The 9,441-nt window shown below is 46.3% G+C and overlaps 1 long non-coding RNA gene across 1 annotated transcript; it reads left to right on the top strand.

Moving 5' to 3' along the window:
* The first annotated feature begins 2,962 nt into the window (after nucleotides 1-2,962).
* Nucleotides 2,963-8,880, top strand: LOC121148884. The gene is made up of 2 exons (XR_005882598.1): nucleotides 2,963-3,131; nucleotides 6,528-8,880. It is a non-coding gene; the product is annotated as an uncharacterized LOC121148884 (long non-coding RNA).
* Nucleotides 8,881-9,441: the final 561 nt, after the last annotated feature.

Below are 9,441 nucleotides of genomic sequence, written 5' to 3'. Positions count from 1 at the left end.
GCATCTTAACCGTTAGACTGGAAGTTCGTCTCTGGATTTTGTCTATATTTTAGGAAGACAATGTGTTCTGTAGCAATAACATCTGTAGCAATGGAAGTGGGGACAGCAGCCCCATGTTCGTGCAGCAGTGAATGGGGCATTTTACCCCAAGTGAAATTTAAACAATTATAAAGAGTTCCTAATCAGATTTTTTAAAAAAATATTTTTTATTTATTATTAGAAAGGCAAATTTACAGAGAGAAGGAGAGACAGAGAAAGATCTTCCATCTGCTGCTTCACTCCCCAAGTAGTTGCAATGGCCAGGACTGAGCTGGTCTGAAGCCAGAAGCCAGGAGCTTCCTCTGGGTCTCCCAGATGGGTGCAGGATCCCAAGGCTTTGGGCCATGCTCGACTGCTTTCTCCAGGCCACAAACAGGGAGCTAGATAGGAAGTGGAATAGCCAGGATACAAATCGGCACCCTTATGGGATCTTGATGTGTGCAAGGTGAGGATTTAGCCACTGAGCCATTTCACCAGGCCCTTTAGTCAGATTTTGTCACCAAATAAGTTTGGTGCCAAACCTAGGAAAGTTTCTTTTATTTTCAGCGCTTTGTGAATTGAGGACGGAAAAGGCTTACATACCTATCACAGTGATCAAAAAACTAACATTTGTTGAGTGTTTGCTTTATGCAGGTAGTGACCTTGAGAATCATTTACCCATCGTGGAAGCCTCAGAGCAAAGCTGGGCCACCCCTGCCCTTGTCAGCCGGTAGGGCTCGGAGCAGCAGGCTTGTGAAGCCACTGAGGACCTGTACTTCCATGCATGTCCCTTCTTTTGCTTTTTATGTTCTGGTCAATCTCAACTGCTTGTCCCTCCCTACTGATTCTCTCACCTCCTTCCCAGCCTTTACACAAGCTACACTCCTTTCCCTAAGGCACATCCCTTCCACTTCTACTCCCAGCTCTTTCCTCATCGTTCTTCTGGAGGGCAGAGATCATAGCTCAGAAAGTTCCATGTAAAACCCTGATTTCCACAAAGCCCAGCACAGTGCCTAGTGTAATCATTCCAGTGAATTTCTAAATAAATGCAAAATGTATTTTTGGAAACTTAAAATGTTGCAAAAAAAAAAAAAGTCAAACCCCTATTTATTTTTTCTTTTCTTAAAATTTATTTTTATTGGGAAGTCAGATATACAAAAAGGAGGAGAGACAGAGGAAAATCTTCCATCTTCCACTTCCCCAAGTGACCCCAACGGCTGGTGCTACGCCGATCTAAAGCCAGGGATTAGAACCGGCGCCCATATGGGATCCCGGGCGTGCAAGGCGAGGACTTAACCACTTGCGCCACCGTGCCGGGCCCGAAATTATTTATATTTTTATAGAATGCCTTCACTATTTAATTGTATACTGTGTGTATATTAAAAACATTTTATGTAAAATTAATAGTCTTTTTCTTAGAGATTTACTTATTTTTATTGGAAAGGTAGATTTATAGAGAAGGAGAGACAGAAAGATCTTCCGTACATTGGTTCATTCCCTAAGTCACTGCAGCAGCTGCAGCTGAGCCGGTCTGAAGCCAGGAGCCTTCTCCAGCTCTCCCACGGGGGTGCAGGGTCCCAAGGCTCTGGGTCATCCTCTACTGCTTTCCCAGGCAGCAGGCAGGGAACTGGATGGAAAGTGGAGCAGCCGGGATATGAAGCAGCACCCATATGGAATCCCTGTGCACACAAGGCAAGGATTTAGACACTAGGCTATTGTGCTGGAAGGGTCGAGGATCAGGGGGTAGTGGGTGAGCCCCTTGTTTATACATTTTCATCTTCTCCCTGTATATGGGGGACAGGGCCTACAGAAGGAGAAACCACGCCCAGCTTCCCAACCACCACATTACCCCAGGGACTGGGGAACTGCCACCCGATGTCATCTCAGGGTCCCATTGTGGAGCATTTTCTGAGGGTCCTGTTCATGTGTTTTTGGTAGTTCTGAAATGCTGCTAATATTGCTGCTCCACGGATGAGGAAATCTTTCTGAGGTTGATTGGCTGTCCTAGTCCACCTGTGAGTCTCCATGCGCCCAGAAATCTGCTGTCAAGTTTCATTGGGGTAGTTGAGAAATTGGGGTATTTTTCTATGGGTGCTGCAGCCCAGCGCAGCCCTGCCCAACACGTGCTCGGCCCTGACATACCGCAGGGGGAGCTGCAGCCCAGTCAGAGTGACCCCTAATAACCCCCACTGGACAGGCCCCCCAGTTCTGGTTGCTATGTCTGCCGGCATGTGCAGTGGACTGGTCCTGTCTGCCTCACATCCCATTCGGATCTGGTATACCTTATTGGGACTGAAGCGTAATTCAACTGACTCCATCCTCCAGCACACACTCAGGCCAAGAGGGTGCCACTGCCTGTCCAGCCAGCAGGCCCCATTTTTTATATTTTTAAGTACAAGGATATTCATTACCTCTGTATGTGCGTGTGTGTATGTATGTAAGTAAGTAAGTAAATAAGTTAGTATTAACAGTCATGGCGTCTTCATTGCGGGCTAGCAAGTGGCTAGATGGCTGCGGCCATATGTCAATCATCTGGACCAAAGTAGGGACTAACTGTTTACTCAAAGACGCACATATGAGCAGAAGGGGCACCGTTCAGGAAAAATCAGCAAATTGTCAGTCATGGGCGAACGTTTGCCTTTCCTGCAGGGGCCCCAACCGTGGTCCGAGGTTCTGGGGCACACTGTGCATTGTTTGCCTACAAAGCCAGGTAGGCGTCCAGACCTGACCGTAGACACCACTGAGCACACGGAATCTGCAATCTGCTAGTTTTCGCTGTGCTGTCGGGAACATCCGCTGCAAAGGGTGTTTCCTCCGAGACCGTGAAACCTTGGCTAAACCGGGCTCTCTGCGCTGGGGTGTTCTGCCTCGCGGCCCTCAGAGCGGTGGGGACCGGCGGGGTGAGCTCGGTGAGGCCTGGCGGCGAGTGGACGCGCGGGCGGCGCTGAGGTGGACGCGGCCCAGGGGCGCGGGCGGGCACGGGGGGCGCGGGCGCGCGCTCGGCGTTTCCTGTTCCTGTGCGCCGAGCCCCGCGGGCGCAGCTGCTGTCACTCAGGCGGCGCTCGGTCGGGCGCAGCCGGCTTCTCGGGCCTGTCGCCGCTGCCTCTGGCCAGGTGAGGCTGCCTCGGCGCCGGAGGGGTTGCGGAGAGGGACCCGGGGCTGGAGGGCGTGGCCCCACGGGAGGCGGGAGCGGCGGGGCCTGGAGTCGCCTCCCTGGGCTTGGGGCTCGGCGGTCGTCGCGGTCGCTCTCGGAGGTGTCGGCAGGCAGTGGCCGCCCCCCCGGCCGCCCCCGGCCGCCCGGCTGGGCACCGTGGCCTGCAGGCCTGGGCGCGGCGCGGCACCCTCTCTCCCTGCGCCCGGCGGGGCCTTGGCTCGTCTGGGTCGCGGATCTCCTTTGTTCGCTGGGCCTCACCTCTTTTGATGCAGAACTCCGCACTCCGCCCGGCCCTTCGTTAATAATTTTTCATGAAAGGGAGAGAAAGGCCCGAATACGAACTGAAACTCCATCTGTGATGTCAAAGGGTCCCCTCAACTACTTAGTTGGTTTTTTATTAACCACCCCCCCCCCCCGGGGGGCCTCTGGGGCTTTAGAATCAAAGAATTCTTTGGATGTGTGTGTTTCCTGAAAGATGATGTTACACTGAGGGAGCTGGCACCCTCAGGAGCATGCGGGTGGGGCTGGAATCCACGTGCCGCACCCAGGGTCTGAGTACTAATTGGAACGTGATTGATAGGAATCCTTTAGCTCAGGTCACACGATGCCACCCGCTACCTCTTGTGCCAAACTAGGAACAGTTTCTTTTTTTAACAGTTTGCTGCCATTCTTGAGGAGGGGCACCAAGCTTGTCCAGAACCCAGCCAAGGCAGTACACAGTTGCAGCCTTAGCCTGTCAGGGGGCCTGCAGCGTGCACTCTGACCCCTGTTCCCACATACACAAAGCAACTGGACGTGCATTGCCCACCTGCTGCTTGTCCAGGACTGTTGAACTTGAGTGGACAGAGTCGTATTGTGCTCCTCACGACATCGTGCTGGCCCTTTCTGTATCCTTGCAGAGAAAGAAGCTCATGCAGGTGACCGAAATGGCCCCAACACTGAGCTAAGGCCCTGAGACTTCCACCTGCCTTCCTGGGCTTGGAGTCTGTCACCTCGGACCCAGCTTGAACACCAACTGCCTTTGCTTCCCCAATCCAGCCCCTCCACCCTGTACTCCCAGCTCTTGCCTCTGTATGGCTCTAGAAAGCCAAGATCACTTCCCTGAAATTTCAGTAGACTGGTACTCACTTCCACAAATTTCCAACATGGTGCTTGGCACAGTTGTTCTGTGCCGGTAAGCATCTGAATGTATGTCAAAAAGATTTTACAAATTCAAAATGTTAAAAACTTTCAAATCCCCCATTTCTTGAGTTAGCCAACTGAGCCTATCCTAAAAATTAACATATAATTCAGGACTTATGATTTTTAAGAATAGTTTATTTTTGCTGGAAAGGCACATTCACAGAGAGAAGGAAATATAGAGATAGAGCTTGCTTACACTGGTTCACTCCCCAAGTGGCCACAACAGCTGGAGCTGTGCCGATCTGAAGCCAGGAGCCAGGAACTCTTCTGGGTCTCCCACCGGGTGCAGGGTCCCAAGGCTTTGGCCCATCCTCGACTGCTTTCCCAGGCTGCAAACAGGGAGCTGCATGGAAAATGGAACAACTGGGGCAAGAACCGGTGCCCATATAAGATCCCTGTAGATGCAAGGCGAGGATTTAGCCACTGAGCCATCTTGCCAGGTCCCAGAATTTGTCATTTTAAAATAGTACTTGGCAACATTCTTCCCACCGCACCCCAGTACTCAATAAGACAATGCAAAAATTGTTTCTTTTATTAAATTTCTTATATGTACATGGCAGTTTTTAAAGATTTATTTATTTTTATTGGAAAGGCGGATATACAGAGAGGAAGAGAGACATAGAGGAATATCCTGTGTCATATGGTTCACTCCCCAACTGGTTGTAAAGGCTGGAACTGAGCCAATCCGAAGCCAGGAGCAAAGAGCTCTTCCAGGTTTTCCACGCGGGTACCGGGTCCCAAGGTTTTGGTTCGTCCTCGACTGCTTTCCCAGGCCATAAGCAGGGAGCTGGATGGGAAGCGGGGCTGCTGGGATTAGAACCAGTGCCCATATGGGATAAAGGCGTGCTCAAGGCGAGGACTTTAACCATTATGCTATCGCACTGGGCCCCCATGGCAGTTTTTAGGTGACTATATTTCTTTCATTTATCCGTTAAGCTTTGAATTGTATCTGTTTCATAGAGGAGGTACTTTCTTATTAAGCTTACTTTGGTCAAAAGACTCAGTTAAAATAATTGATATCCAAGTTTAATAACTGTATTCTAAAATTATCACTTCAGTTTCATGACACTCTGAAATATTGCTTTCATTAGTGATTAGTAACTGTGGAGTTCAAGTTTCTTACACTTTCTAATAATTGAAAGGTCTTCACTGTAAACACTGTAGGAATTACCAAAATGTTTTACTTGTCCAGTGTTTCAATAAAAATGTTTACTCTTATGTGAAATTTTAAGGCTTACTCAATTATTTTTAGATTATAAATAAATTATTCTACAAAGTCGTAGTGCAAAGTTGTGGAAAAATAACTTTAGATTGATTATGAAATGAAAATATTTCTGGTTAAAATCCCCTTATACAGAGTCCAAGATTATATTTTCCTTGTCTCATTAGTTAGCATAATTTAGGTATTTTACAAAAATTTTTTCATAAAGTGAAAATGTCTCTATATTCTGCAACATTGGTCATATTGAGAGACATATGTTCCGTAGGCACAGTGGGTTAAGCTGCAGCCTCTGCAATGTTGGCATCCCACATGAGCACTGGTTCAAGTCCCAGCTGCTCCACTTTCCATCCAGCTCCCTGCCGATGTGCCTGGGAAGCAGCAGAAGATGGCTTCTGGATCCATAGAGATCTAGGCTCTTGGTTTTGACCTGGCCACCAGCCTCAGCTGTTACAGATGTTTAGAATGGACTAGTGGATGGAGGATCTCTCAGTTTTTTCAAATAAATCAAATGGAATTTAAAATGGTTGATATGCAATTCTATTTTTCAAGAGTATCCCCAAAGAACAAATTTGAATGTTTCCAATTAATAGGAACTCTGTTTATTCCAGGCATAGAGAGAAGGTTACTGTATTAAGGCAGCGCTGTAGAACAGGAAGGGACTTGTTTCTGGTTTCTTTAGTTAAACCCTCATTACTTTGTAAAATTCTAGTAACTTCTGTGCCTTCCGTACTTTGATTTTAAAATTTGAATCCAGACTTGTGAATCAATTTAATATTAGTTTGTGGAATAATTTATGTTTCATATTGTTTTGTGACTAACTTACTGTGTATTACACATATCTGAAAAAAACAGTGCATGGATTATGTATACTGTGAAAAATTATATATGTGTTTTAAGATTTGTCTTACATCAAAATAACTTGTACTAACTTGTTACCACATGTCTGAACAGGCTCTGATTTGAGACAGTGAAAGGATAAAACATCGGTTTGAAACTCCGTCAGAGCAACATGAATTCTGTTAAGATTGAAATGAGAAGAAACATCAAGTTCATGGTGAAGCTTGGGTGGAAGAATGATGAAGTCATGGATGCTTTACGGAAGGTGTATGGGGACAACGCCCCAGAGAAATCAGCAGTCTACAAGTGGATCAATCGCTTCAAGGAGGGACGAGACGACGTCGAAGATGAACTCCGCAGTTGCACCCCATCCACGTCCATTTGTGAGGATAAAAAGTAATCTAATGCCTGCCATGATGAAAGGGACCAGCAAGTAACAGCAGAAGGAGGCAACACCGTGGATATTTCAAATGTTTGGACTATATAACCCTGAATGAAAATTTTTAAAGTGGAGCAAACTTTCCACTTGACATGTACCAAAAGTCTCGTAGCCAAATCAGCTGCATACAACACTAGAACTATCCGTGGAAATTTCAAACAAGTAGGTTCGAGATCATCCTTCTTCAAAGAGTTCTAACTGCAGGTAAAATTTGGCTTAACCAGTATGACCCTGACAACAAAAGACAATCAAAGCAATGGCTATCAAGCGGAAGTGCATCGGTCAGGAGTATTGGATATGAAAATAGTTTCAGAAGAGTGCTCAAGGGATTTGCTTGTTGGGTTTCTGGAGGAAATGGCATCTCCTTGGAATAAGAGTGCTCCAAGAAAGTTCAAGAGAAAGGCTTCCCTCACCACAGCCATCTTGTTCATTCCTCTCTTCCGGCATGAGTGATTTCCTGAGAGGTTTTTTGAGCTGTCATTAAGCACCCACCTTCCCAGGAGTGCTTCGGCTTCTCCCTTCTTTTTCTTAACCTTAAATCTTTAACCCATTTTTCTTCAGTCACTAGTGTGTAAAAGACCACGTTGATGTGGCTCAGTCGTTGAGATCATTAGTTCTTGAAGGATAGGACGGAAGGGCTGGTACCATCACTTGCAAGGTTTTGCACTTGATAGTGAGATACAGTGTGCATTGTTTAGTTTTGCTCTCCGTTTCCCAGAAGCTTGACTTCCCGAAGGTTAATCCTTCGGTGAGAGGTGACCCTTGGAGCACACTGGAAAGTAATGGACATATACCCCAAGGACTAACACGATGATAGGTTTTCAGAATATCCTGCATGGTAGACCCTGTGCTATCACATCCACTCGTGGTGACAGACAAAAACAACACAATTTGAATTTGTAGTGTAGTTCTACAACTAGATGAACATTTGCCATTTCTTCCTAACATTTTAGAGTCTGTAGAAAATTGACATTTTGCCTCACTTTCCTTAAAAAAAAAAAAAATCCATTTGGGGTCAGTGTTGAGGTATAGCAGGTCAGACTGCCACTTACAATACCAGCATCCCATATGGGTGCCGATTCAAGTCCCTGCTGCTCCAGTTCTGATCCCAACTCCCTGCTAATGAGCCTGGCAAAGCAGTGAAAGACAGCCCAAGAACATGGGTCCCTACCACTCGTAAGGAAGACCCAGATGGAGTTCCAGGCTTCTGCTTTTGGCTTGACCCCACTCTTAGCCATTGCAACCATGTGGAGAATGAATGATTAGATGGACAATAACGCTTTTTCTGTGTTCTCTTCTTTGTAACTCTGCCTGTCAAATAAATAAAATAAGTCTTACATAAAAGTGCTTCTGGGATCAGTGCTGCAGCATACAGGTAAACTGCCACCTGCCGTGCCGGCCTCTCCTATGGGCACAGGTTTGGTTTGCATCCTGGCTGCTCTACTTCCAGTCCAGCTCCCTGCTAATGCACCTGGGAGAGTAATGAAGGGTAGCCTTGTCCCGAAGTGGGACACCTGAAAGAGGCCTCAGGCTCCTGGCTCAGGTCTGGCACAGCCCACTTGTGACCATCTGGTGAGTGAACCAGCAGATAGATGGAAGATTGATTCTCTGTCCATTCCGCTCCCTCTCTGTAACTTTGACTTTCAAAAAAATTAAATTTTTTTTCTTTAAAAATTGCTACAATTTGTAGGAAATAGAGATGATCACTTCTACCATGGTTGTAGTCAAATATAAACTTTCAGACTTGATAGCCATGGTAATACTGAAGATCTACTCTAATTATGCTTTATTATTAGAGAAAAAAATTCACTATTAAGCAAATATGGGGGATATATGCCTGAATAAATAGCTTAAGTAGTAGCTATAATTGTTGCCAGTCTTGTATGACCCACTACTTACCCAAAGCAAATAAATGATTCCATTTGTTATTTCTAATCCTGAAGTTGAATTTTTTTTTTTGGATGTGAATTCAGATAAGTTGGTCAGAAAATTTTTACTTCTTCTTCATTAAACTTCATATGTAAAATCCAAAGCTCTTGTCTTATTTTGAAAACGTATATATTGGCATTATACATACCAACTTTGAAAAGGAGAAACTGAAACATCGGCATGCTGACACATTTGGATGTATTATGACACCGTTAGGCTTCGTGTGTCAGTGTGGGTCTTCCGGAAGCAGCTGCTGTCTACAGATTAGATCTGGAGGGAGTCACCTCTGGAGGCTAACAGGGAAGAGGGCCTGTCTCCAGACCTTACAGTCTGATACTAAGAACACGTTCACGAAGGGATTGGCTAGGGTGGGCCTTGGATTGCAGAACATCCTGAAAAAGGCCAAATGAGAAATGAGCCAGGCAGGGCTGCATGTGGCCAAGTCCTCTGGGGCCAAGTGGCCTCGGAATCCCACAGTGCTCCAGACTGGCCTGCTGCAGGCAGGGGACGCTGGGGACTGTCCCTTAGCGTCATGGAGCCTGAGCACTGGGGAAGACGGTGAGGTGACTTACCTGGGTATGAGCTTTTTTTTTAAAATAAAAAAACTAAATGAGGAGCTTAATATTTCAAGTATGTAAAATAAGTTCATGTATGAAACAG

This window comes from Ochotona curzoniae, unplaced genomic scaffold (genome assembly GCF_017591425.1).
Source record: "Ochotona curzoniae isolate NIBS_2020 unplaced genomic scaffold, NIBS_Ocur_1.0 scaffold_4701, whole genome shotgun sequence".
In the NCBI taxonomy this organism is placed as follows: domain Eukaryota; kingdom Metazoa; phylum Chordata; class Mammalia; order Lagomorpha; family Ochotonidae; genus Ochotona; species Ochotona curzoniae.
This window is presented reverse-complemented; position numbering and strand designations above follow the sequence as displayed.